The 27,931-nt window shown below is 41.7% G+C and overlaps 1 long non-coding RNA gene across 1 annotated transcript in view; it reads right to left on the reverse strand.

Annotated features, from left to right (window-relative positions):
• Positions 1–801: 801 nt before the first annotated feature.
• The window catches only part of LOC142442632 (uncharacterized), a 65,695-nt gene continuing 38,565 nt past the window's right edge, over positions 802–27,931 (reverse strand). Inside the window, exons 3-4 of the long non-coding RNA XR_012783448.1 lie at positions 6,205–6,266; positions 802–1,991 (exon numbers count right to left, since the gene is read on the reverse strand). This is a non-coding gene — a long non-coding RNA (uncharacterized LOC142442632). The remainder of the gene's footprint in view (positions 1,992–6,204; positions 6,267–27,931) is intronic.

A 27,931-nucleotide genomic window follows, 5' to 3' on the forward strand; every position in this document is an offset into this window, starting at 1 on the left:
CCATATTGAATAATTCACTGCATGGCAAAGGCAAGTGATTGTATCAATCATGCAGTGGTTGTTTTCTTGAGAAGATGTTAGGGGTCTCTGGGTGGCACAAACAAGAAGTTTGGTGAGTTGAACCCATCCAGAAGTAGCTTACTTTGCATATGTGGGGCAGCTAATTAACAATAAGGAAGGTGTTCAGAATACCAATTTTATGAAGCCATAATCCAGTTATTTCATTCATATCGAACTTTCAATAATTAAAACACGTGACATTTCATTTATTTATTTATAAGAAAAGGCTTTATATCAAAGAGCAATTGTATATCAAGAAAACATCCCAGCCCAGTCCAGATCAAGTCCATAAGTCTGATATTAGCCCGTAAGTCCTATACTAGGCCATAAATCTCTCTTCATACTCACACAGCCACAGGCAATGACGTAGCATGTAGGAAGATCACAGATCAGTGGGTGAAAAGTCTTGTGGATCTTGTGGCGGTGGAAGCATCACTGAACTGGTGCAGGTCTCTGCTGCATGGCTAGATCAGGTCTCCGTGTGGTTCCACATGGCCTGTCAGCAGGAAGAGGATGGCAGAGAGAGAGGAAGTTCTCTGAATCCTCATGAGAAGGCATGCCCACAAGGAGGCATCATCAGGCCGGGACCTGATTGACTGGCTAGACTCTACCCCTTCACTTTTTAAAAATCATTTTTATTAGGGACTCGTACAACTCTTATCACAATCCATACATCCATCCATTGTGTCAACCACATTTGTACATTTGTTGCAATCATCATTCTCAAAACATTTGCTTTCTTCTTGAGCCCTTGGTATCAGCTCATTTCTCCCCTCCCCCACCCTCCCTTCCTCATGAACCCTTGATAATGTATAAAAAGATTTTTCCATGTCTTACACCGACTGATGTCTCCCTTTATCCACTTTTCTGTTATCTGTCACCCTGGGAGGGGGTTATATGTAGATCATTGCAATCGGTTCCGCCTTTCTCCCCACACCTTCCCCTTTCCTTCCTGGTATTTCCATTCTCATTATTGGTCCTGAGGGGTTTATCTGTTCTGGATACCCTGTGCTTCCAGCTCTTACCTGTAGCAGTGAACATGCTCTCGCCTAGCCAGATTTGTAAAGTAGAATTGGGGTCATGATAGTGGTGGCGGAGGGGAGGCACATGACATTTTAAATGTAGAACAAGACTCAAATCCCTTTAGCAAGACCAGAGTTCCTGGACTGGTAGAGACCAGAGAAATCCCTGAAGCTATCACCTCAGATTCTCTTTAAACTAATAAAAGAGAAGTCACCTGGAAGTCACCTTTCAGCCAAATGACAGATTGATTCAAAAATAAATCATCTCACTCGGAAGTATAGTGCTTCTCTAAATAATAGTCTAATGAAACCAAACAGTGCACATTTACCCTAGCTCAAAGGAAATCTAGGGGAGCTAAATTAATAGAAACTGAATAACCAGAATGGAAATAATCAGAGTGCTAACAAATCGTGAAAAATACATCAATTGATAATGAACAATGTGTATAGAACTTGGTAAGTGAGAACCTATTTCACTGTGTGAACTGTGTGAATATTTGTTGCTAAGTGCCCTTGAGCCAGTTCTGACTCACAGTGACCGTACATATTCATATTCCAGAATGAGGACAGTGACCGTACACATTCGTATTCCAGAATGAGGAACTGCTGGTCCTGCATTAGCCTCACGAGTGTCTCTGTATTTCAGTCCATTATTGCAGCCACTGTGTTAATCCAGCTCATTTCCACTTTACCAAGCAGGGCGTCCTTCTCCAGGGACTGGCCCCTCCTGATGACAGGTCCAAAATGTGTGAGACGAAGTCTTGCCATCTTCACTTCTCAGGGGCATTTTGGTTGTATTTCTTCTAAAGCAAACTCATTTGTTCTTCTGGAAGTCCCCAGTACTTTCAATATTCTTCTCCAACACCATAATTCTCCTTTTGTCTCCCTTATTCATTTTCCAGCTTCCATCTGCACATGAGGTGATTGAGGACAAGAAGAAGAAAAACTGCATTACATTAAAAAATGTATTACATTTCAGAAAAAAACTCAATCAATAGCAAAACTTTTCAGGAACTAGGCCCTGTTGAATTCACCTCGAGCACATCTCACTTGCTTCTATGTTGTCCATTCAAAAAACTATTATCTAAGTTAAATCTATTATACTTCTAGCCTCCAAGCAAGTCTTCTGCTATTCGGTTCACAGTTTTCTTTATAAAATGGTGATTTGATGAATATTACCTTCAAGCTTAAAACTTTCCATTAACTCTCTAAGTTTTAATGACATTTAAGTTGATATAATTCTGCAGTCAAAGTCTTCATTCTAAGACATCCAGGAGCTTGGGTGGTACAGAGGTTATGTGTTGGGTTGTTATCTGAAAGGTCAGCAGTTCAAAACCACCAGCAGCTCCTCAGGAGAAACAGGGGGCTGTCTACTCACGTAAACAGTTACCCATAGGGGCAGTTTCACCCTGTCCTATAGGGTCGCTATGGGTCAGCATCGACTCAATGGCAGTGAAAATTTTAAGACATCCAGGCAGCCAAAACATATGAAAAACATGATTATTAGTTATCAGGGAGATGCAAATTAAAACAATGATAAGACAGCAGCTGCATTGATAGAAAAGTTAAAGAACAAGAAACACACAGAAAAGAAACTGCTGGAGAGGGTGCAGAGAGATTGGAATCCTCCTCCACTGCTTGTGGGACTGTAAATCTATGAAACCACTATGGAAAATGGTATGGCAATCCTTGAACAACTGGAATAAAAATGCCATAGGACTCAGCACCTTGACTTGGTATATACCCTAAGGAAGGTAAGAGACATCTAGTACAAATGGATCTATGCACACCCATGTTCACAGCAGCACTGTTCACAACAGCAAGAAGATGGAAGCACCCTCAAAGCTCAATGGTGGAAGGATGGACCCACAAACACACAATAGTATAGTCTGCATCCCTGAAGACTAATGATGACACTCTGAAGCACCTCGTGACTAGAACAGATTTGGAAGACAGTAGACTGACTGAAGCCAATTGACCACAAAAGGACACATATTGTATGAGATCATTGTTATAAAAGAAAAAAAATCAAGATGAAGGTTTTTCATACCAAAAGAAACAGAGTTTGATGGTTACTAAAAAGTAAAAGCAAAAAACACTTTTATAATATGACATGCAAGATCCTTCACAATCTTGACTTGTCTGATCCCTTGTCTACTTCCTGTCCTTATTCTTCTTCTGCAGCTCCATCCTAGCCCCTTCCCCATGGTCCAGCCATCTCAAAGAATATAGCAGCATCCCTCCTTGAACTTATCTCCTTGGTTTACACCTCAGAGATCTTCTGTGTGTAGTTCATGCCCTTGGAAAGAGACTCTCAATTCCTCAGCCAGCTTCAACTCTTTCCTTTTAAATAATAAAAATAAATTGAGCTTTGGGTGAAAGCTCACACAGCAATTGAGGTTCCCACTTGACAGTTTCCACCATTGCATGACATTGGTGACATGTAACACAGTATGCCAACATTCTCTTGAATTGTGTGTGTCCTGTTTGCTCCCTTCCTGTACTCTAGTGTATCTGCCTCCTTACCTTCTCCTCTTTGCTTCTTACATATCGGTAACCTTTCGGTCTCATGCCGGTGGATTTTAAGAAGGGCACTGATCTTAAGGGTAATGACCTTTATTTTGTGTGCCACTCTGCTCTTGGGCTAAAGGGTGATTTCAGAGGACAGACTCAAGTTACAGGGTTAAAGAGTGATGCAAGACTATAGTCTCAGTGTTCTCTACTGTTTCAGTCAACTCCTTTTGAATCAGTCACTTGGAGCTTTATCTGTCAAAGCCTACCCTAAATGACTGAGCTGACTATCACATCATTCTTTACTCTGTATCTTATTGTGTGATTGCATTTCTCATTCTGTTTTACTGCTATTGGTCTATTTTACAGACTACCCCACTTGGATGGGAGTTGCCTGAGAACAATAGCTATGTTAACACCCTTGATAAATATTTGTAGCATGAAATTATGAGGCTCAGGGGGCTACAGCCTGTTTTGTAGTATTGAGTCCTGTGAAATTGCTGAAACTTAGCTATTTTGACCTACAAAAGCCAGCAATTTCATGGTATTCAAACTAATTATATCCTAAGAGTTAAAACCTTGAGAAAAGTTAAGATTGGCTAACCTAACCCAACTAAAATAATTAGAGATTTTAATATAAACACAAAATTATCCCAAATTATGTACAAACCCAATTAAAGAAACCCCCCCAAAATATATTTTTAATAAAGAAATATACCCTGATTTCACTTGTATTTTTTCCTTCTCTCAATACGAAGGTCCCTTGTTATTCTAAATAGAATGGGCAGTCATCTGTACATTTTGAATTGTTTGAAGACAGCTGTGGGATACAGAAGGATTTCTCCCAAGCTGTCTCCCCCAAATATATGCCAGGCAGTTGCTTGGGAATGACTATACTTGGAGGTCATCAGAAGTAGGTCAGGGGTTATTCTCCCTGAGAGCTATCAACCATCTAGAGCAAGTAGTCACCACTGTTTATCCCACAACAAACAGGGCCCACTCCCTTCTGATAAGGATGGTAGCAGTCTGTTTCCTTGTAGGAGACCCCAGAGAGGTCAAACCTGCCCAAAGATGATCAAGGTTAAGTCGCCATCTTGAATCTAGGGTCCGCCCATCTTGTCACATGTATACCCCCAATCCCTCTTCCTATTGCATGTATGCCCCTAGACCACCCCTTCTGATTACTGTATTACCTAGTATGCCCTCACCTGTAATTAGGGGGCTTGCATGTCCCCAGAGAAGATAAAAAGCCTGGGCTAGCATTAAATCTCTCTCCTTCCACGTGAACCATCTAGCAGGGCAGAGGTGAGCATGCTACCATGAATTGTGTCTGACTCCATTTATTTCAATACCTCACTTCTATCTCTCATGTTCCCTATAACTTTACTATGATCTTTACTTATTATCACTGTACAATTGTGCCTACCAGACCCGTAATGATGTGTTCGGGGCTGGCTTCCCCTGACAGACAGCCAAGAGATTTTAATAGACATTTCACCAAAAAAGATAATAACTTATCATTATCTATAAAGAAAGATGCTCAACATCACTAGTAACTAGGGAAATGCCGATTAAAACCACGTTGAGATAGCAGTACATATTCACTAGAATGGCTACCATTTTTTTAAAGAGAGAAAGTGGGGTTGGTGAGCATGTGCAGGAACCAGACCCTTCATACATTGCTGGTGAGAATGTAAAACAGTACAGCAGTTTCTAAGTTTTTTAATGAAACATTATATTTATTAATATCCTGCTCAGGTCTCTATCAGAATCACTGCCCTTCAAACCTTTGTTAATAATCCAGAGTGAGCAAACGTTTGATTCAAGAGTGCTTTGGGAAGCTTTTTCAGCTTCAGCACAAGCCTCACCCCACTGATCAGTCTACAGAAGGACTGCAGCTGCAGGCAGATTCCAGAGCAATTACATGTGCCGCCTCACATTATTCTAGCTTCACTGCTCCTGAAGAGGTGGTGACACAAATATTTGAACATGACTTTTCGCATCAAATGAGTGACTGTCTCCTACAGTTGAACAGCAACAGGCAGGGCCGCCTTCTTATTCCATAAAAGAATTCTCATTCAAGAATCAAGTCATTACATCAAAACATTTATGAGTGTGGGTATAGGTTTTCCCAGGTGCTGTCCAATCAGACTGCATCTCAAAAGACTTATTCAAGAAAACAACAGGAATGAAGTAGGATTCTAAGTGCAAGTGTACACCTCTTTTTTTTTTTAAATTAAACCTACAGTTGCTTTTGGTTCTAGTCGCATTTCCTGGTTCCCTCCTAAGTTCCATTTCCTGTTTCCTCAAACTCCCTATTAATTGGAAGCAGAGGTCTTCATGTTTCTGTCAGTGCACACAGTTGGCCATCATCTGGATGGTCTGGAATTTCATGGCATGAATAAATTTTGTTGAGTTTAGTCCACATGGTTTGCAGTCTAACATACATTTCTGGGTAAAAACATGAAGGAAAGCGAAAGGGACAATAGAAATACTTAAAAAGCTACAGTAATTAAAATGATTACTATAGGTGATGGTTTGGCAAGTCATTGATAATAAAGAATAAGGAGAGAGAAATCCGCACAGGCATGGAAAAGGGCACATGACTTACGAATCTGTGAGGCAATGGTAGACCCTTCAGTAAATGATGCTGGGACTCTTTGAGGCTCTGTGCTGAAAAATAAAACAAAGTCAGACACTTACCACACGATAAAGTCACAAAAAGATCCAAAAGTATTGCTCATTTAAAAGTGAGGAGAAAAATTCTAAACATTTTTTGAAGAAAATATTATAACTTCAGAATAAGCAAAGATATCTCAAGACACAACATGTAGCAGGGAAAGAAAGAAATGTGTTCACTTCAATATAGAAATTTTTTGTGACAAAATTGACTATAATAAAAGTGAATATACAGGGTTTTTTTTAAAAGCTTCAAAAATGGAATCAAAAGGTAATAGATATTTTCCCCACCAACTGTTTGAAGTCCCCTAATACCTAGTACCAGCCACTGGCAGAAGAGACTTGCAAGATGTAAAACCAGTGAGGGATTAGGATCTACATTAGTTAAACCATTTCTATCTATGAATAAGGGAAAGAGAAATAAACTGAAAAAAATAAAAACAAATTCACAAAGGAGAAGAATCCATGAAAAAAGAAGACAATTTAATAGTTCATAAATACATGAGGAGTGTCTCATTACCATTGAGAAGCAGAGAAATGCAAATAAAACAGTAATAAGCAAAAATTTCCTACCCATCAGATTTGCAAAACATAAAATAAAATGAAAACCGAACTGTACCAAGTAATGCACTGAAATAAAACACAAACCCAACCAGTTCTATCCAGTTCATTCTATCAGTAGTGACCTGGGTGGTGCCAGTTGTTTGCAATTACCTGATAACCTAAAGGCTGCCGATTCAGACTCACCCAGTGGTTCTGTGCCCGAATGCCTGGTGAATTGCTTCTGTAAAGATTACAGTCAAACTGAATGCAGGCATGTACATATGCAAATATACTTATATATAATGATAGGGAAATAGAGCTATATACATATATTTATATGTTAAGTATTAAAGCAGCAGATGGACATTGGGCCTCAACTAAAGTACTCCCTCAACGCAAGAACACTTTGTTCTAATAACCTGGCATTGTGATGCTCACCTTCCCTGAAATGATTGCTGAAAACAAAATGGTTGCATAAGCAAATGTGGTGAAGAAAGCTGAAGGTGCCTGGCTATCAAAAGATACAGTGTCTGGGGTTTTAAAGGTTTGAAGATAAACAAGCGGTCATCTAGCTGAGAAGCAACAAAGCCCACATGGAAGAAGCACACCAGCCTGTGTGATCATGAGGTGTCAATGGGATCAGGTATCAGGCATCAAAGACCCAGAACAAAAAGTAATTATCAATGTGAATGAGGGGGGAGGTGGAATAGAGACCCAAAGCCCATCTGTAGACATCCCCTTACAGAGCAGTCACAAGGTGGAGAGGAGTCAGTCAGGGTGCATTATAGTACCAATAAAACATACAACTTTGCTCTAGTTCTTTAATGCTTCCTCCCTCCCCCTATCATGTTCCCAGTTCTACCTTACAAATCTGGGTAGACCAGAACATGTACACTGCTACAGATAAGAACTGAAAAGATAGGGAATCCGGTACAGATAAACCTCTCAAGACCAACAATGAGAGTACAGATACCAGGAGGGTAAGGGGAAGGTGAGGGGAGAAAGGGGGAACTGGTCACAATGATGGACATATTACCCTCTCTCAGAGTGACAGGCAATAGAAAGGTGGGTCAAGGGGGACAGTGGATAGTGGAAGACATGAAAAAAATAATTTATAAATTATCAAGGGTTCATGAGGGAGGGAGGGTGGGGGAGGGGGAAAGCGAGCTGATAGCAAGGGCACAAGGAGAAAGGAAATGTTTTGAAAATGATGATGGCAGCATATGTACAATGAATGTATGTATGCATTGTGATACGAACTGTAAGAGCCCCCAATAAAATGATTTTTAAAAAAGAGCCTATGGAACAGTTTATCTCTGCTGCACATGGGGGTCACCACAATATATTGATATTGAGAACACTTACTGATAAGTCCCAGTTTGGAAAGGAATGTGACAACATCTGATAAAGTTGCAGATACTCATATCCTATAACCCAATAATTCTATTTCTAGTGTGTACCCAATCGGAACCCTCAAGTACAAGAGAGCTTCTAAAGGTCTGTGGAAAATTGAATTAAAAGACAATGAGAACAGTCCTTTCCTACGCTGAAGACTGCATGTTCTGAATGTCCACGGAAACATTGCTTGTGATAGTAAAAAATTAGAATTAACCTAAACAAAGATGAATAGAAACCAAACCAAAACCAAATCACTGCATCTCACTGATTCTGATTTCTGTGGTCCTGTGTTACAGGGTAGATAGAACTGCTTCATCAGGTTTTCTAAGCTGTAGTCTTTTTTGAAACATCAGGCTATTTTTCCACGGTGTTATTGGATGGTTAGGTTAGTAGGTGAGAGCAAATTGTTGGAGTCATAGAAGAATGAAGTAATGGTTCAAACCAGTGTCTTTAGTGTAATAGCGCTAACTATTTGTACCACCTAGATATTCTTATAGATTCTATAGATATAGAATTCTATAGATATTCTTGATGGAATATGATTGACAGACCTTTATTCCATAGTGTCATTGGGTGAGTTTGAACCACAAACCTTTTTTTTTGGTATTCTTTTTTCTGTTAATCATTTTATTGGGGGCTCATAAAACTCTGATCAAAATGCATGCATACATCAATTGTATACAGCCCATCTATACATACGCTACCCCCATCATTCCCAAAACACTTGCTCTCCACATAAGCACCTGGCATCAGCTCCTCATTTTCCCCCTCACTCCCCGCTCCACCATCCTTAATGAACCCTTGATAATTTATAAATTATTATTTTGTCATATCTTACACTGTCTGACATCTCCCTTCACCCGCTTTCCTGTCGTCCTTCCCTCAGGAAGGAGGTTATACGTAGATCCTTATAATCGGTTCCCCCTTTCCACCCCACCCTCCTGGTATCGCCACTCTGACCACTGATCCTAAAGGGATCATCCATCCTGGATTCCCTGTGTTTCCAGTTCCTATCTGTACTAGTGTACATCCTCTGGCTTAGTCATATTTGTAAGATAGAATTGGATCATGATAGTTGGTGGGGAGTAAGCATTCAGGAACTAGAGGAAAGTTGTATGTTTCATCATTGCTACACTACACCCTGACTGGCTTGTCTCCTCCCCACGACCCTAAGTAAGATGGGCTTTGGGTTCCCATTCTGCACTCCCCCTCATTCACAATAATATAATTTTTTGTTCTGATGATGCCTGATACCTCATCCCTTCGACACCTCATGATCACACAGGCTGGTCTCCTTCTTCCATGTGGACTTTGTTGCTCTCAGCTAGATGGCCGCTTGTTTACCTTCAAGTCTTTAAGACTCTAAATACTGTATCTTTTGATAGCCAGCCACCATCAGCTTTCTTCACCACATTTGCTTATGCACCCACTTTGTCTTCAGCAATCGTTTAGGGAAGGTAAGCATGATGTAATGCCAATTTAATAGAAGAAAGTATTCTTGCATTGAGGGAGTACTTGAGTGGAGGCCCAATGTCCTTCTGCCACCTTAATACTAAACCTATAAATATATGCACATAAGATCAATTTCAAAAAAAAAGATCGATTTCACCATCCTCATATATTTACATATGTACATGCCTTTATTTAGACTCTATAAATGCCCTTTGCCTCCTAGCTCTTTCCATTATTTCCTTTTTCTTTCCTCTTGTCCCACTATCATGCTCAGCCTTCATTTGGGTTACAGCAATTCCTCTTAGTTACATTACATTACATTATGACTAATCATGTCCTACCAGGCCTCCTACACCCTCCTCATCACTGATTTGGATCACTTGTTGTTCCCTTGTCCTTGGGTTTGTTAACATGACTTCCTTTCCCCCCACCATCCCCTCTCCCATGTTCCTCCTGAACTATCGGTCCCTTGTTTTCTCCTCCAGATAGTTCATCCAGCCTATCTTATTTAGACAGACCTGTGGAGATAATAACATGCACAAAAACAAGGCAGACTAAAACCAAGCAACAAAAGAAAACAAAACAACAACAAAAAGCCAATGACAAAGCAAAAAAATACAATACAAAAACAAACGCTTGCAATTAGTTCAAGTTTTTTGGCCTTTAGAAATGTTTTCTGGTCGAATCTGATGGGGTGCCAAGACCTGGCCCCAAAGTCTATTTTTGGTATACCCTGGGGACTTTGTTGCTCTGTTTTTCTTGCTGTTCTGTTGCATGCCCTTAGTGTTGTTCCTTGGTGTGTTGGAATCAGATCCGGCTCAATTCCCACACTGTGTCTCCAGTGTTTCCCCTACGGGTCAGTGAGGGATGTCATGTCTCATAGTGAGGCCAGCCAGATGATCCTCTCTGTGAAACACTAACCTTTAAGGTAGTAGTTGAGAGCAAATTATTTGAGTAAAAAAAAAAAAAGGAGTATTAAATTTTTTTGAGTATTAAATTATAGCTTAGTTATGGTTCGTTGTTAAAATTGTGTTTGACTCCCTTATTTGTTCTTCTTGGAAAACAACTCTATTTATACAGATGAATGCCCTTATATGCATTACATACCCTCATTCATTTTTTTAAAGTTTGATATTTAGATTATCATCAAAGTGATGGCAATTGGTAAACTTATCAAGGGAAATTAGCCTTTGACAAATGTAGCTTACAATTTAAAGTAAACAAACTTCACTTTCTATTGTAAATTCTTTAACAAATCTAATTACCTATAATTTAGAAAATTATATATCTGGATAGTGAAGTTTAAAATAAACCTTTCAATCTTATAGCAAAGGATGTTTTAGTATTTCTTACTAAAATAAACTTATGAAAGCAAATTTCTGCTGGTGAGATAATAAAAAATATGTATTAACTAAATTTTCTGATAATAGCTATACAAATATTATAGTCATTCTCTTTCTCTTTTTTCTAAGTCAAAATATCTGTTAATCTGGTCTATACACACTGATATTCAATTGTACAATTAAAAATTTCTTTCTGTACTTGATGCCTGTCTACATGTCTGTATGTCGATGCGTATATATATGTATGTGGGATTAGCAGTATAGAGGATGCTGAAAATCAAGCCGCTCTTGTGAGTTAAGCCTCCGTGTATTCTAGTTTTTGCTTCACCCCAGGAACAAAACACACACTCCCAACCAGAGAACTTCAAGAAAAATATTCAACTAGTCAAAGAAAGGGACACTTAGAGAAGGTGGCTGGTGCTGCATAAACCCATAATAGAATTGGGAGAAGTTTCTCCAAGGTCATGCCTGATTGGTGGTAGATAAATAATATAAATTAGATGTAGTTCTTTATCTGAATCTTTGAGTTTGAATTCCACAAGTCCAAAAAATATTTTAAAATCCTTCCTCCTCAGATACAGACCAATTCCCGGAAACATAAGCACTCAAGTTAAGGATACATAGTGTTATATTTATTTAGCGACTTGGACTTCAAAATGTATTCGCAATAACTGACGGTAAATTACAGTCACAGTCTATGAGAATAGACACAGGAAAAAGGTGAGCTAAGTAGAAGGGGGAACGGCCGATAGATTACTGTGTTAGTCTGGGTATTTTAGAGAAACAAATCCACAGAAAGCCATGTGTATAAGAGAGAGTTTTATGTAAAGGTTAAGTGAACATCAAGAAAACATCCCACGCCCACAAGTCCAACATTAACCCATATGTCTGACACCAATCCATGAAGTCCTCCTCCATCTCACAAAACACATCTCACTATGACACCAACTGCAGGAGAAAAGCCAAGTCAGTGAGCGTGTAAGCATCTCAGTGCTGGCAGGGGTCTCCACACGGTTGCTCCAGCACCCGGGCTGCATCGGGGTAGGTCCATGTGGCTTCTCCTCAGGGTTGTTTTTCAGGAAGTGAGTCTTTCCAGTGAAACAGGGTACTAGCACCCTGGTCCCACCATCACAAAGCAAAAGACCTGAGAACTCAAAAGGCGAGGCTCACTGAGTCAATTAATTCTCTGCCCTTCAATTAACCCCACATGTGTTTATTGGCCAGGTTGGCACAATAACAATTAGCTATCTCAATTCATGAATACTTTTATTAAATGTAAGCTGTTCTGTAACTCTAAACCTCCATTCAAGTCCATTCAGTGTCTACTACACCGATGCCAGTTGTCATTTTAGTTTTAAAGGAACATGAATGCTGTACTTCTTTTACCTGGGACTGAAAACACAGCACTGAGATTCAGTCAAGTAAGATAAGAGTCCTAGTTACTACACCTCGAAATCCTACAATATACATTCTATAAAATTCACAAAGAGGATCCTTTTCTGCTTCCCTGCAGCTCTTTAGGGAAGTCAGAAACCATGTACAAAAGGTATTTCCAAGCAGGTGTTTCAGGTTGTCTCTTACATCCTCTATGAGACTTTGCAGCCTATGGTTATGCGTTGGGCTGAGAAGATGGTGCTTTCTACTCTGCTCTTGGAAACTCACAGAGAACAGTTCTACTCTGGCCTATAGGGTCACTATGAGTCAGCATAAACACAATGGCAGTGAGTTTGCTTCTGGTTTGGAATTACATCCTCCAAACCCGGAAGAGATTTTTTAGATTAGCATGGTAGTTACATAATCTGGTGTCAATTTGTGACAGGATGGAGTCTAGCCTTCAGTCAGGTCGCAGGTTGATGCCCTCATTTGGAGGCATCACAGAGAAAAATAACTCACTGGAGGCCAGGTACACACAGACTCTCTGCTTCGTCTTCCTGCTGACAAGACACATGGAGGAGCCAAGTGGAGAGCCCTGCCAGCATTGAGATGCTTTCACTGCCACTGGATCCACAAGACTTTACAACCTTTGGCCTGGGATCTTCCTGCATTCGGTGTCATTGCATGTGTTTCCTGAGTCTGAAGAGGAATTTATAGATTGGCATCAGACATATGGGCTAATATCAGACTTATGAACTTGATCTGGACTGGGCTGGGATGTTTTCTCAATATACAATTACTCTTTTATTTAAAGCTCTTTCTTACATACATGAGTGTCTATGAATTTGTTTCTTTAGTCAACCCAGACTAACACAATTAGCTAGATCTTTTCCCAGTCCCTTCAGACTTGGGATAGGAGCCAGTTGGTGTAGTGGGTCCATGCCTTGGGTTTAGATCTGCATGGTAGGCAATTTGAAACCCAGCAGTGAGAGTTCAGACTTGGAAGCAGAGTTACAAGTCACAGCCTAAGCAATCTTCAGGGCCAGAAAATGCAGACATGAAAAAGAGGCGGACTTCCCCCCACCTCTTTAGACACCTAAGGGCCTATAAAGGCTTCAGAGGGTCCTATTGTATTTCTAAGCACGAATGATAACTAACTCAAATAAAGGGTTAAAAGGGTGTTGGGATACAACGACTTAGCTAGTGGAATCGTAGCTTTCCTTATTCTCATTGGAATTACAGGAATTAGACATTGCTTTTCCCCCTTGGGAAAATTTTAATTAAAACACATTCCTTTCTTCTGAAGAGGGAGAAGGTTTTATTTTCTTGCAGATATTTTCTTGAAGTAATTTCCTGTTTTAGCTCGAGAAATGTAAAATATGGGACAAGGATACATACCTACTTAGCTGAGGATAAACAGTAATTACATAAGTCCTATCTAAAGCATTCCAAAGAAAAGCCACACAATTGCCATATCAACTGGTTTTAACTTCATTTTGAGATTGCCTGGACTATAGGACCAAACACTTTCCTACAATTCCCTCTGATTTGCTAGGTGATTAAAGACCAGGTATTGTGGTGATCAGAGCCCTGGTTATATATTGGAAAGCTCACCACAAGGTCAGCAGTTTGAAATTACCAGCCACTCTGTGGGAGAAAGACTTAACTCCCATAAAGACTTACAGTCTTGGAAACCCACTTCTTTGAGTCAGAGTTGACTGGACTATGGCAGTGGGTTTGGTTTGGGGTTTAGTTGTGCTGCTTTGCATCTGTATTTTTCTGTCAAATGGAAATTTAAGAACATCTGGAGTTGAATTGAACACTAACTTCCTTAGCCATAAATCTTGGAGCTGGTGACCACTGGTGACCATGTGGAGGCTAGATTCTCTTTCGTGTGTGTGTGTGTGCTTGAAGAGGAAATTAGGAATTGCCATCCTGGAAACCTGTTCATGTTGGTGGATCCTGCTGGCACTGGAAATTCCAGTGACATCGCTTCCAGCCTCACAGCAACACAAAAAAACCCAGAGACGAGCGGTGGTCGAAGAGAACAGTTGTGTCTAAACTCCCCAGAGCAACCACTGTGGTTAGACACTGTCTGATCACCTGTGCAGAGTGCAGCTGCTCCACAATTTTCAAGGCTCTGACTTCAAAAGCAGATCCCCACGCCTGTAGTCTGAGGTGCCCCTGGGAGGCTTCAAACTATCAACCTTTTAGCTAGTCATCTATCGCTTAAGTATTTTCACAACCCGGGACTCTTTTCCAGGGCACTCAATAAATCCCAAATCACTGTCATCGAGTCAATTCTGACTCAAAATGATCGTGTAGGACATGGTAGAACTGCCCTTCTGGGTTTCTGAGACTCTCTACCAGAGCAGAAAGCCTCATCGCACTCCTGCAGAGTGACGGGGGATTGGACTTGCAGATCCTGCACTGCGCAGCCCAAACCCATAAGCCACAAATGACCTGCTTATCGTTTCTAGCTAGCGATCCTCCGGTTGATGCACTAAGAACGGTTGCTAAAAATAGAATCCCAAAGAGGCAGTTCTACTTGTCCTGTAGTGTGCCGAAGATGAATCCACATCAACTTGGCAGCAGTGAGCTTGGTTCACATTGTATGTTTTTATTGGTATGACCCAGGGACTGGGAAGCTTTTGCTGGTTTGGTGCCAGGCCTCTCTGAAGCTCTCGCATGGGTATAATAATCATACTAATTTGAGTAGAGGACCATAGCCTTTATGGCCCTGTTACATGGAGACTACAGCCTTCACACCTACAGTATTGTATGCTCGACTATTTCACATGCACTAGATTTCTTATTTTATCTTATTAATATTATTTTTAAAATCATTTCACTGAGAGCTCTTACAGCTAACATAACATTCCACAGTTCAATCACATCAAGCATTCTTGTACAATTGCTACCACCATCAGTTTCAAAACATTTTCTTTCTTCGTGAACTACTCCCACATCCTATGATTTCATTTTATTTTTTTAGGGAATCTCACCCAAGTTTTATTTATTTTAATCGTTTTATTAGGGGCTCATACAACTCTTATCATAATCTATACATACATCAATTGTGTAAAGCACATCTGTACATTCATTGCCCTCATCATTCTCAAAATATTTGCTCTCCACTTAAGCCCCTGGCAGCATCTCATTTTTCTCCTCCTTCCCCTCTCCCTCATAAGCCCTTGATAATTTATAAATTATTTTGTCATATCTTGTCCTGTCTGACATCTCCCTTCACCCACTTTTATGTTGTCTGTCCCCCAGGGAGGAGGTCACATGTAGATCCTTGTAATCGGTTCCCTCTTTCCAACCCATTGTCCCTCTACCCTCCCACTATCGCCACTCACACCACTGGTTCTAAAGGGATCATCTACCCTGGGTTCCCTGTGTTTCCAGTTCCTATCTGTACCAGTGTACATCCTCTGGTTTAGCCAGACTTTCAAGGTAGAATTCGGATCATGACAGTGGAGGGTGTGGAGGGAGCATTTAGGAACTAGAGGAAAGTTGTATTTTTCATCATTGCTACATCGCAACTTGACTGGATCATCTCCTCCCCTAGATTCCTCTCCAAGGGGATCTCCAGTGGTTGACAAATAGGCTTTGGGTCTCCACTCTGCACTACTCCCCTCATTCACTACGGTAAGATTTTTTTGTTCTGATGATGTCTTATACCTTATCCTTTCGACACCTCATGATCGCACAGGTTGGTGTGCTTCTTCCATGTGGGCTTTGTTGCTTCTGAGCTAGATTGCTGCTTGTTTACCTTAAATTAAGACTACAGATGATATACCTTTTGATAGACGCTATACCTTTTGATAACCAGGCACCATCAGCTTTCTTCGCCACATTTGCTTATGCACCCATTTGTCTTCAGTGATTGTATCATGGAGGTGCGCATCCAATGATATGATTTTTTTGGTCTTTGATGCCTGATAACTGATCCCTTCGACACCTCATGATCACACAGGCTGGTATGTTCTACCATGTGGACTTTGTTGCTTCTGAGCTAGATGCCGCTTGTTTACCCTCAAGTTTTAAGACTCCAAATGCTGCATCTTTTGATAGCCAGGCACCATCAGCTTTCTTCATCACATTTGCCCATTCACTAGCTTTGTCCTCAGAGGTTATGTTGGGAAGGTGAGCATCATAGAATGCCATTTAATAGAAGAAAATATTCTTGCATTGAGGGAGTACTTGAGTGGAGGCCCAATGTCCTTCTGTTACCTTAATACTAAACCTATAAATACAGGCACATAGATCTATTTCCCCATCCTCATAAATATATTTGCATATGTACATGTCTTTATCTAGACCTCTATAAATGCCCTTTTCCTCCTAGCTCTTTCCTCTATTTCCTTGACTTTCCTCCTGTCCCACTATCATGCTCCATTCCCACCTGGGTTTCAGCAATTCCTCTTGGTTACATTACCCTTGATCATGCCCTACCAGGCCTCCCACACCCACTCACCACCAATTTGGATAACTTGTTCCCTTGTCCCTGGGTTTATTAACACCACTTCCTTTCTCCCACCTCCCCCTAACCCATGTTCCCCCAGAACTGTTAGTCCCATTGTTTTCTCCTCCAGATTGTTCATCCAGCCTATCTTATTTAGACAGACCTGCCGAGATAACATGGGCAAAAACAAGACAGAGCAAAACCAAACAACAATATACAACAACAACAAACCATTGATAAAGAACAAAATAAAACACAACAAGAAAGAAAAGCTTGTAGTTAGTTCAAGGATTGTTTGTTGGTCTTTAGGAGTGTTTTCCAGTTCAGTCTGTTGGGGTACCACACCCTGGCCCCAAAGTACACCTTCAGCATTCCCTGGGGATCTTGCCGCTGCATTCCCTTGCTGTTCCGCTGCACTCCCCCAGTGCTTTGCCTCGGTGTGGTGGGATCAGATCTGGCTCAATTCCAGCACCTAGTGGCAGTCCTAGTATTTTATTAACTGTTCTTTGCTTCAATTCATCTGTCTAGATTGCATTGTATACTTTAAGGAAAAGTTGCCTTTTATTTCCAGGCAACAAAACATAATTTGATTATAACTTTCCTGGACATGTACTTGGTTCGGAGAAGGGAAATATAGAACAAGGGCATTTTATTAGATATTGTGTCTGAATCTTCATCTTTTTTTTCAGGGAGGATAATGTGCATACCTATAGCCTAAAAATCCCAATTAATATGGCCCAATTAATAAATAATTTAGAAGAAAATATCACTATTTTAAAGAACATTTTCTGACATTCCTCCCTACCATTTGAACCCCAACACCCCCCTGCTCCCAAACCAAAACAAAACATTTCTATGCAAATATATTTCTAGACTTGGATAAAGTGATTGCATTAGTCTGAGTACTTTAGAGAAGCAAATCCACAACAACTCATGTATAAGAGAGAGCTTTATATAAAGGTTAAGTGAGCATCAAGAAAACATCCAAACCCAGTGATGCGCAAGCCCACAAGTCCATTAACCCATTATGTCCAACACGAATCCAGAAAGTCCTCCTCTATCACACAAAGCAGACGCAATGACGCCAACTGCAGGAGGAAAGCCGAGTCAGTGAATGCATAAGCATCTCAGCACCGACAGGGGTCTCCACACAGCTGCTCCAGCACCCAGGGCTGCATCCGGGTAGGTCCATGTGCCTTCTCCTTGGGGATGTCTTGCAGGAAGTCAGCCTTGCAAGCTGAAGCTGGGAACTGCTAAGGCAGCTGCACCCTGGTCCGACCATCACAAAGCAAGAGACCCGAGAACTCGAAAGGCCAGGTCACCAAGCCATTTATCCCTCTGCCCTTCAATTAATCCCACATGTGTTTATCAGCCAGGTTGGCACAATAAACTAACTCAATCCACCCCTTGCCAACTTGTCATGTGTACATAATTCTTTAGCTTCACAATTGAAAATAAGTAACACCTATACCTTAACCCTATAATCCTGTGAATTTTTCCCCCACCTATGAAAGTTTGTAAGCCATCACTTCATACCTTTATCTCCCCCAATTTTGGGTATCCAATTAATATACTGCCCACTTACATCAACCCAGTTCTCTGAGAGGACAGTATTTTTCTATATGAAGGGTCTTCAGTCCAGTTGGAACCTTGTGAAGTGTGCATCCATGAGCAAAGTCAAATCCGGACAGGCCAGCCAAGAAGTCAGCAAAAATACGCACTAGTTCACAGGCTTAAAAATCTCCAGCTGTTCAGGTTCTGGTCACCTCAATATGGGCTGCCTCTCTCAGCCTCACAGGGTGCCCACTGGTCACCTTGCCTTTAGACCATGGGCTCTCACCAATACTCAACAAGCCTAACCCTCTCATACTAGGTCATGAACCTTAGACCAGTCAACTGACTCTCATCTTGTTTTCCCTGTAAACCAAGTTCACAGGTGTCAGTGGTCAAACTCCACCCATCTCTTTATTGCTGCATTTCTCCCACTTCCACTCAACAAGTAGATCCAGGTGGTCACCTAGCAAGCATCTTAGTCTGAGCTCAAGCTCCCTTTAACATTCAGTCCCAGAGGGGAGTTTTCTTCATGGCTCCAGATTTTTTCCAGCTTCTGACAAAGACCATTGGTTCCTGAGTACTCCAAAGCACTGGATGGGGCATATCTTTTCAAAGCTTTCTTTACAGGCATGGCCTAAACCCATCTAAAGATCAGATTTTAATGGCTGAAGCAAGTGGGCTTACAAACTTTCTAATTTCTACTTCTCATATTTTCCCCAGGAAACAAGCGAGTAAACAGTGTGGCTTTATCTGACTTCTGGCTAGACAAGAGAAACTACCATGAGGCAGAGGTCAAGCAAACACCTACTCGCCATCTTAAGATTTGTTTCTCCAGTACCCCACTCCAAGGTACCATAATGTATTAGTCTGAGTACTTTAGAGAAACAAATCCACAGCAACACATGTATAAGAGAGCGTTTTATATAAAGGTTAAGTGCGCATCAAGAAAACATCCCAACCCAGTGATGCCCAAGCCCACAGGTCCAACATTAGTCCATTAACCCATATGTCCAACACCAATCCAGAAAGTCCTCCTCCATCTCACAAAACAGACCCAATGACACCAACTGCAGGAGGAAAGCTGAGTCAGTGAGCGTGTAAGCATCTCAGTGCTGGCAGGGGTCTCCACACAGCGGCTCCAGCACCCAGGGCTGTATCGGGGTAGGTCCATGTGGCTTCTCCTTGGGGATGTCTTGTAGGAAGTCAGCCTTGCAAGCTGAAGTTGGGAACTGCTAAGGCAGCTGCACCTTGGTCCAACCATCACAAAGCAAGAGACCTGAGAACAACCAAGGTGAGGCTCACCAAGCCATTTATCCCTCTGCCCTTCAATTAATCCCACATGTATTTATCAGCCAGATTGGCACAATAAACTAACTCAGTGATTATTTCTGTTTCTGAAAGCGGGTTTTCTTTCTGTGTGGAACCCCTACTTTGGCCCAGTGTCATTCTCAGAAGCGGCCTTCTCAGTACCCATCTGTGTGTTTTTCTTCAGGTAGCATGGAAAGGAGAAACTCCTGGCGCAGTTTTACACTGTGCTCACGTCCACATGTGCTCTCAGGGCCCCAGGCCCTGCCAAGGCTCCCTTAAAGTCCTTCTCAAGGGTCACCCACCCACATGCCACGGAGGAGCTGTTTCTACTGGACTCTGCAATCATCTCTGCGCCTAGACGTGAGCTCCTAAAGCTGGGTCTAAAGGAAGGATCTAGACTCTGATTTTACTCTAACGAAGTATTTATCCCCACTTCCCATCTCCTATAAAATGGTAGACATGAATAAGCAAACACGGTAAATATCCTGTAGAGTACTTCGTGGAGCCCTGGTGGCGTAGCAGGTATGCGCCAGCAGTTCAAAGCTACCAGGAGGACTGTGGGAGGAAGACGGGCTTTCTACTCCTACAAAGAGTTACGGTCCCAGAAACTCACAGCGGCGGTTCTACCTTGTCCTGTCGGATCACTATGAGGACATCGACTCTATAGAAGTGAACTTTGCTTTTTTGAATACAGCATCACATACTAGTGGACGTTACTTTTTTTGGCAGAAGTATATAAACCTCAGGCCTTCATTGCACTATAAAATGTCCCAATACGAGACTCCGGATAGGGCAAGATATGACAAAACAACGATGTATAAATTACCAAGGGCATATGAGGGAGGGGGGAAGGGGGAGGGAGGAGGGGAAAAAAAAGAGGACCTGATGCAAGGGGCTTAAGTGGAGAGCAAATGCCTTGAGAATGATTGGGGCAGGGAATGTATGGATGTGCTTTATACAATTGATGTATGTATATGTATGGATTGTGGTAAGAGTTGTATGAGTCCCTAATAAAATGTAAAAGAAGAAAAGAGAAAAAAATGATTAGGGCAAAGACTGTACAGATGTGCTTTATACAATTGATGTATGTATATATATGAACTGTGAAAAGAATTGTATGAGCCCCAATAAATTGTTAAAATTAAAAAAAAAAAGTCCCAATACAGATTAAATATATCAGACACTGTTAAAGTTGACTTTTTAGACATTATATGATGTTTCCTAGCATTTATTTTAATTAATTCATTCATTTCTGTTTTTAATTGTAAAGATAACATCATATTTTTCTAATTGGAAAATAAAGACGTGTAGAAAGGAGACAAAAAAACAAGCTACAGTCTACTAGCCAATATACAAAATCCTTATCATTCCATTCCATTTCATCTATAGAACTTTTGAATTCTTAAGAATTAAATTATAAACTCAATTTTAAGTTCTCAGAACTAAGATTATAACTTATCTTAATTAGCTATTGAGGAAAAAATCATAAAGGAAGACAGAATACAAAGAGCTTCTGAAGGATATTTGGAAGCTGTGGTAGCAATTGTACAATTCTGCTTGACATGATTATGGAATGATATGGAATATAAATATTAACTCCCAGTTAATTAAACATTTTTACAAAGAGTTTCTAGTTTTCGCCAACACTAGTCTTTCTGAAAGCTTAAACCCCGATGCCCCAGAGCCCATTCCAACTCACAGAGCGCCCATAGAGCAGACTAGCACTGTCCCACAGGGTCTCCCAGGCTGTATAGCTGTATGGGAGGTCCACAGTGGGTTCGAACTGCGGCCCTTTTGCTGGCTTAACCCACTACACCACCAGGGCACCTCTTTGAGAGGTAATCACTATCAATAGGACAATCTGTCCAGCCATTTCTCTACATACCTATTTTTCATGTTTGGGAATGTATAGATTTCCTTGTGTTTGTTTGCCTTAAAAAATGTTACCTTTCTCCCCCCACCAACCCCCGCGCGCACCCCGCCAATAACTTTATTCAGGTGTATTTTGCATGTTTGTATAGCACACGCATCCCAAGTGTACAAGTCAATGATTTTCAGTAAATTGGCCAGATGTGCAATCACCCCACCAGTCTGAGAATATTTTCATCACTCCAATAAGATCACTCAGGCACACTAATGCTAACTCTGCTGTTGCCCTGTGCCTCACCCCAGGCAGCTATGAATCCATATTCTCTGTCTTTTTAGCTTTGTCTTTTCTGGCCACTTCATATAAGTGGACACACACAATCCCTGATCTCATCTGCTTAGCTGCCCTCCCTTAGTGGAATACATTTATGTTTACAAAGACACAGGAGAAAAATGTCAACGAGCTGTCTTGGAAAAGGATCTCTCACCAATAAATACAGAAGAACGCCGAGAGACTGCTCGTGTTGGGAGAAGAACTAACACCAGTTACCAGTCTCTTGAGAATCTGTGCAGGGTTTTATCCCCCCCCCCCCCCCCCGGCACTCTGCCCCCTAGTGGCCAGGACACCGAAAGCTACTGTGTCTTTTAGTTGAGAAAGGGATGGGATTCTTTAATGGTCCTAAACAAAAAAGGTCCTGCATGTGGTGTTTCATATGGGGGATATAGTTCCTTTTTGCTACTGGAGGGCCTTTGTGAAGCAAATTTCCTGGGACGCATAAGTAGCTATTTTTTGCAATTCTTCCCACTCCAAATCTACCAATTGACAAGTGTGGCGGGATTTACAACAGGCTTTAAGACATCAAGGCATGATGCCAAAAGTATAACATTGCCATGCCCTCCTTGGTACTAATGGGCAGGTGACCTACGCATGGCCCGAGTTCTCCTTCTGTAAAATGAGAATGTAATAATATCCGTGTCTCGGAGTCTATGAACTAAGGCATGTGGATCTCCCACAGCAGTCTGGTCTTGATTCAGATTAAGAGTTAAATGAATCTTAAATGTATCCTCTGTTCCCAGAGGTCAGTCATTGGGTGCTGTAGACTTGTTCAGTGTGCTTACCATTTAACCCAAAGGCCGGAGGCTAAGAGGTGCACTGGAAGAAGGTCCTGGTGATCTGAAATATCAGCAGAGAAAGCCTCATCAAGCACAGTTCTATTCGTGATAGCACCTGCTGCTGCTGCTGCTGGTGACCCACTGTTCCCACATTCCTCTCTTTTATTTTTCTCGCTCTCGCTCCCCCACATTCCTTTCTATGACAATGAAAAGGAGCCCTGTGCTGTGGAGGGTTGGTTACCCTTCGGGCCGCTAACCCCAAAGTCAGCCGTTTGAAACCACCAGCCACTCCACAGGACAAAGGTGAGGCTTTCTATTCCTGTAAATATTTACAGCCTTGGAAATCCACACCGGCAGTTCTACTCTGTCCCATAGGGTCACTAAGAATCAGAATTAACTCGACGGCAGTGAACTTGGGTTTGGCTATGACAATTCAAGCTCTGTGTAGTCATTTTCCACACCCTGTTTATCCTTGCTCTTCTCCCTAGAACTTGGCTTGGGTAATTTCCTCATTTCCCCCCTTCTTTTTGTGTGTGTAAATTTCTCCTCTTTCTTCTACTAGATCATCCACTTTCTTCCACCTCCACTACAGCTTCTCTAATGGAAGACATTACGATGCACTGGTCAAAACTGCTACTCAGTCAGACCACTCAATATTACTTTAGTCTTCTGACCAGGACCCTGCTCCCATCCCTTTAGATGAGGGTCACTCAGAAACTGAGCCACTGACCCCCTGAATGTGTGTGTGTGTGATCAATTTCAACTCCCGAGCAGCACCGGCCACATAGAGTTTTCTTGGCTGTGTGTTTTCTTGGCCATTCCCATGGGAGCAGATCATCTGGTGTTTTCCAAGCAGAACCCTGGATGCATTTAAAGGGCCAACCTTTCAGTTCATCTCCGAGCTCTTAACCCTTGCGCCACCCGGGCGCCTTCAGAATTACGATCACAAGAAGTTTATTGGTGGACCAAGCCTGCGAGAGATAAAAGAGGGAGGAAGCAGGATTGGGCAGGGATGGCTTTCAAATCATGATGTAGATGTAACCCTTGGAAACGGAGGTGGAAGCGGGATGGGGCACAGAGAGTCTCAGGTTACCGCAGATCCGATGGAGGCCGTGGAGAGAGCCCGAGGTGCTAGCACACCTGCCATGCGCAGTCATTGTGTGTGGACGGCCAGCAAGAGCGTGCTACAGCTTGAACGCTGAGAAACTCCTTGCAGCTGAAAAGAATATTCTTCCCTTGAAAGGCGGCACGCCAAGCCCTAACCCCGAGGCTGCCTGCCAAGGTGTGGAATTTCCTGTTTAACAGCTAACTTTCCATCCCGGGAGAAGATTAAGTGAACCTTCAAAAATGTTTCACTCATCACTTTAGCAACAGCGCCTTCCTGATTATTCTTTCTCCTTTGTGTTTTTCAGACCACCATGACCAGCGCTTCATTCCACTTTATCACCACTTTTCCTTTCTTCAAGCCATTATTTCTTTTGCTAGGCTGTTGCCATCATCCCTATTGGTCTCCCCTCTGGCTCCGCTGTCTCTTCTGCAGCCCTCACTCCAGTCGCAGCCATATTAGGGAGTGCAAGTTTCAGTAGAACTCCTCAGTAGCCCAGGTGAGCCCCCGAGTGGCACCAACCATTGGCACTTGGCTATTAACTTAAAAGGGAGCGGTTGGAAGCCACCCAGAAGTGCTGGGGGGCAGGGTGAGCCTGGTGATTTGCTTCTGGAAAGACTATAGTCTAGAAAACTCTCTGGACCAACCCTCCTGGCTATAGCACCTGAGTCACCATGTGTCAGAATTGCTTTCGCGGTAACAGGTTTGGTTGGTTTAGAAGCTTGCCGTTGGGGTTGCTAGGTGCCAGCAGGGCTGCTCCAACTCACAGCAGCGCTCGGTACAACAGAACGAAACACCGCTCGGTTCTCACCAGCTTCCCAATTACTCTTAGGGTGGAGCACATCGAGGTAGCCACAGTGTCAGTTCCTCTGGTCCAGGGCCTTCCTCTTTTCCCCTGTCCCTTTACTTTCCCAAGCATGATGTCCTTCTCCAAGGACTGCTCTCCCTTGATAACATGTCTAAAGTAAGTGAGACAAACGTCCCCATCCCTGCCTGTAAGGAGCACTCTGGCTGTACTTCTGCCAAGAGAGATTTGTTTGTCCTTTCAGCATTCTGTGGTGCTTTCAATACTTCTTTGGTCTTATTTAATGTTCAACTTTCACATGCATATGAGGTAATTGAAAATACCATGGCTTGGGTCAGCCGCACCTTAATCCTCAAAGTAACACCCTTGCTTTTCAGTACTCTGAAGAGGTGCAGTGGATTGACTCAAGGCAATGTTTATCTGATCTCATCTTTCTCCTGAGGGGGAGCTGGTAGTTTCAAGCTACTGACCTTGTGGATAGGAGCCCAATGCATAACCTCTATGCATCAGGGCTCCTTTCAATGCTAACCCTGTGGCTCACAGTGGCCTGACCTGTAACCCATCATTGGGATGGTGCATTCTGTTCTCTCTGGAGTTGCTGTGAAGGCCAGTTCAGCCACAGAGGCCAGCAACAACACACAGAAACTCTATTGTACTCTTTTTGTCTAGACGTTAGGGATTTATGAGCTATTGCTTTTAGGCAAGGGAGTCCACAGAAATAGGGGTGCTCATTTCCCTGTTCAGCTTGAGTGGGGGAAAAGGACTCTTTCAGGCTGAGCAGGCATTAGGGACAGGAAAGCAGCTGTGATCAAGGAAGACCCTAAGGCCATGGAACTCAATATCAAAGGATTACTCTCAATGCCAGGACTCAGGATGACTTGCCTTCACATTCTTGCAATATTCTTCTTAATATGTTTCTGTCCTCCTTCAGTGGTTTATTTCCATCTTTTCTAAAAGTTTCACCGAGGCACTGCTTCTATCCATAAGGGTTTAGGAGAGTATGTGCGTGCAGATGTAAACTTTTTCAGAAGTAGGAGAAGATACAAAAAACCATGAATTTTTTCTCCCCAAAGCTATGTACTGAATCCCCCCCCCCATAAAACAACCCTATCATGTTCAAAGTACTCTCCATTACATTTGTCAAATCTGAGATTCCATTCTTGGAGACATTTTTCTATTTTATCTGTTTAGGTGACTGACAGCACCTCCCTCATTTTTTTCTTCACCTCTTCTATGTAATCAAATCACTGTCCTTCCACGTTCCTGCTCACTTGCAAAAACAAAAAGAAGTTGCATAGAGCAAGGTCAGGTGAGTAAGGTGTGTGGGGCAAGAGAGGCATGCTGTTTTGTTTTTCTTGCCCAAAACTGGCACTCTGAGATGGCTGTGTGAGCAGGTGCATTGTTGTAGTGGAAAAAGCAAGTCCCCCATATGCCACAAATCTGACCTCTTTGATGCATGCACATGGTTACACTATCTTTTCAGAACCTTTAAACAGAAAGTTTGGTTAACAGTCTGACCTAGTAAAACGAACGTCAAATGCACTATTCCTCTCACACACGCAAAGAGCATCTTTTGGGGGGGTACCCCCCTCACAGAGGCATTATGTAACCCACAAGGGGTATGCATTGGACTGCTAAAAGCAAAGTCAGCAGTTCAAAACCACCAGCCACTCAGAAGGTCGATGAGGCTTGCTACACACACAAAAACTTACACTCTTAGAAATCCGCAAAGGTGATTCTACTCTGCCTTCAGGGTTGCTATTAGTAGGAGTCGATTGGATGCCTGTGAGTTTGGTTTTGTGTTTTGGATGTAACCCACAAACATGGAAATGAATTTGATGTTCTAGGGTGCATTTAACACTGAAAGGTGTGCCCAACCCAAGTTCCTTCATCAAGGCTCCTGTTTGTAGAGTTCTGAACATTTGTCCAAATCTGGAAGTTCTCAAAAAGCATGTTCAGCATGATCTCAATTTTAAAATGTTAAATTGCCGGGGAGTGTACAGGGCAGGCACTTAAACACTAGTAGTACAAGTATAACTTTGTTCTACCTTAAAGGCAAGTTGATAAAGTATATGAAAAAATATTTACATGCTTGTTCGTTTTTAAAAAATCATTTTATTGGGAACTCTTACAGCTCTTATAACAATCCATCCATCCATTGTGTCAAGCACACTTGTGCGTAGTTGCCATCATCCTTTTCAAAATATTTTCCTTCTACTTGAGCCCTTGGTATCAGCTCCTCATTTTTTTCCTCCCTCCCTTACCCTCCGTTCCTCAGGAACCCTTGATAATTTATAAATTATTATCATTTTCATATCTTAACCAAAATGTTTGTTCCTTTATGCACTATTACCGTGAGGAACAATTTCTCAGGAAGTGATCATGGGTGTGTACACAAATGTTAATACAAGGGTATTCTTTGCATTCCTGTATGTAATATGGAAACATAAACTCCCATCAGGTACATGTGGCTGAATAGAGAAATTAAGATAAATACACATGATGGAATATCTCTTAGCATTCTGGGGAGAATAATGAAAACATAAAAGGGTAAAATATATCCTTTAGTGAGAGAACTAGGATATAAAACAGTGTGTACACAATTATTAAATAAAATGTAGCTATGCATAGAGAAAAATTGGGGCCATATTTGTCATCATAACAAAATATTAATAGTAATTCCTGAGGGTAATGCGTTAATTGGCCATTTTTAGTTCCTTATTTTTGTTTATCTATCTGTGCTCTGCACAATTCCACAGTGAATATGCATGGACAGTTTTTAGGATGAGAAAGAAGCTTACAAAGTTTGTTTCAATCTTTAAACCTGACCTTGTTTGACAGCATCGAACACCCGTTTCTAATTACGACACTCAAGAAGATAGGATTACAAGGAAATTACCTCAATATAATAAAAGCTATAACTGAAAAACCAACAGTCAGCATTACAATCAATGAAGAAATGATGAAAACATTCCCACTGAAAAAAGGGACCAGACAAGGATGCCCCTTGTCCCAGCTTTTAGTCAACATCGTCCTGGAGCTCCTCGATAACATTATAAGGCAACAGAAGGATATCAAAGGTATACATCTGGGGAAAGAAGAAGTGAAATTATCATTATTTACAGATGTTATGATTTTATATATTGAGAACCCCAAAGGATCCACACTAGGAATGCTGGATGCAATAAAGGAATATAGTAAAGTGACAGATACAAGATCAACAAGCAAAACTCAATTGGATTACTATATACAATTGGTGGGATTACACAAAAAGATATCAAGAAGGTAGTACCCTTCACAATAACCAAGCATAAATTGAAATATCTAGGG

This window comes from Tenrec ecaudatus, chromosome 3 (assembly GCF_050624435.1).
Source record: "Tenrec ecaudatus isolate mTenEca1 chromosome 3, mTenEca1.hap1, whole genome shotgun sequence".
Taxonomy (NCBI): domain Eukaryota; kingdom Metazoa; phylum Chordata; class Mammalia; order Afrosoricida; family Tenrecidae; genus Tenrec; species Tenrec ecaudatus.